This window comes from Silene latifolia, chromosome X, assembly GCF_048544455.1.
Source record: "Silene latifolia isolate original U9 population chromosome X, ASM4854445v1, whole genome shotgun sequence".
Lineage (NCBI taxonomy): Eukaryota > Viridiplantae > Streptophyta > Magnoliopsida > Caryophyllales > Caryophyllaceae > Silene > Silene latifolia.
Genome location: NC_133537.1, coordinates 256,404,173 through 256,406,431, shown reverse-complemented (window position 1 = coordinate 256,406,431; position 2,259 = coordinate 256,404,173).

The window sequence follows — 2,259 nt, the reverse complement described above, 5'->3', positions numbered from 1 at the left end:
CTTGTTGGTTTCATCGTCTTTCATCCTCATTGTTTTCTTTTTTTAATTATTTCATTTGCATGTATATATGATGGGTTTTTATCGATCATTATTATGTTATTATTCGCTTAATTAGCTCGTAAAACAAATTAAATAAAATAAAACAAAGAAGAAGCAAGATGATAGAGAGGAATGAATGATAAACTTAATTAATAATTCATTAATATATATATATATATATATATATATATATATATATATATATATATATATATATATATATATAAATACATAAATTAAAAAAGAATTACATTTCTAAAAATGCAATTCTTATATTTTCATAGAGAGTCTTATTCTCTTCTATGATATCCCTCCTCTCCTCCTTAGCTATTTGGAGGTTTCGTTCGTGATTGCTATATCGTCATATAGCTACAACAATTGCTGCTCTGTCAAGCCATTTCTTTTGGCGTCCTTGAGTGCGGCTTGAGCATCCACAAGATAGCTCCTAAAACTGTCCTCGATGTGGAGAAATCGGCGGATGAAGCTGTTGTTGTTCTCGGTCATAGTAAGAGTTTTAAGGATGTAATCGTTCATTTTGTTGATGAACTTTGGAGTTGTTTGAAAGATTAATTAGGGGTTGGAGATTGTTTTAGCAGTTAGGGTTTGAAGATAGTGAGATAATGAAATGGTAGTTGAGATAATGTATGTATTTATACTAAGTAATGTGTCCTTTAAGTTGTTTTTTAATTAATATAATATATGCATGTTTAGGAAGTTGTGCCATAATCATCATATCTCCCTGCTTCAAATCTTATGTAAACCCTTCTCATTCCATATATTGTCCATTCATATGCACAGTACAGAGATGGAAGTAATAATACATGCATGGAATTATAACGGGCCCCGTAATTACGCATGCATCTAGTAATATTTAATTTAATTTTTTTTTATTTTGTAAAAACAAACAACAATGGTTATGTAGAAACAACCCGTTGTCTTTAGTTATAACGACGGTTCTTTGTAAATTAACCGTTGTTATAACTTTCCCACCAAAATTGAGTCACACTTTCCACAACGGGTTTTGATACTTAAAACCGTTGTTAATAGTTTTAACAACGGGTCGTTTAAGAAAACCAACCGTTGTTAAAACCTTTTACAACGGACGCTTTAACAACGTCCGCTATTTTATATAACAACGGTTTTTAGCCGTTGTTATAGCCTGTATCTGTAGTAGTGTAGGCAATGATGAAGATGATCCTTGCATCTCCGACAAGATCCTTGAGGATTGTTGGAAGAAGAAAAGAAGAAAAGAAGTAAAAGGTTGCTGAACTAGAATCCGGCCGTCGCAGCATCGGGACGCTCGTCCAAACCTCCACAATCCGAGCGTCCCTTAAGCCAATCCGCTCGTCCAACATCTTCGCAATCTGAGCGTCCAACCCTCCAGTTCGCTCGTCCAACTCCCACAATCCGCTCGTCCCGACCCCTTGGCCGCTCGGATTGTCATCCAGTACAGCACGCCTTCTCCTTGGTCTACTCGGGATTCACATATTTCTGAAAGACTAGAAAAAAGGAGACTCGCACCTTTCTTCGAGAGGAACATTTCCTCAACTTTTCTTAAGGGTCTTAATCGTCATTTAAGCCCTTAGTAACCCTAATTTATGTACCTAATCCCCACTATAAATACCCCATTGTACTAATTAGATTATCATCAATCCTTAGTATAATTTATGTTCTTCTAATCTCTCTTTAATCTTGTAATCAACTTTTAATTAAGCATTAATACAAATCTCATTTCCTTAATTTCTCTATTGTTTATCATTTATTTTGGGTAATTGAAGATTATTTGGGGTTTATTTGGAGGATTGACAACCTTCCCATCATTCATCAAGTACTTCTATTATTCTTTGCTTATTATTTTGGAATCATCATTAGGTATAATTCTCTTAATCTCTTTTTAATTATTGTTAATCATCTTCATTTATTCATCATGTTTTGCTTTGTTAATATGATTGGCAACCTTGTTAGCATGTTAAACTTGATAATGAGTGAGTAGTTTTCTTAGCTAGAGTTAATGGGGAATTAGGGGAAACCAACATGGGGATGATTCATGTTTAATCTAATATGTTCACATAATTTATTTGCTTGCTTGTTGTGATCTCAACTTATGCACATGTTATGTTTGATGAAATGCGAGCCTATGAATCCTTGTATTTTTTACCCAACACTTACCTTTTCAATGAGACTTGTAAGACAAAAACCAACTCGAGTCTCATTAGACCA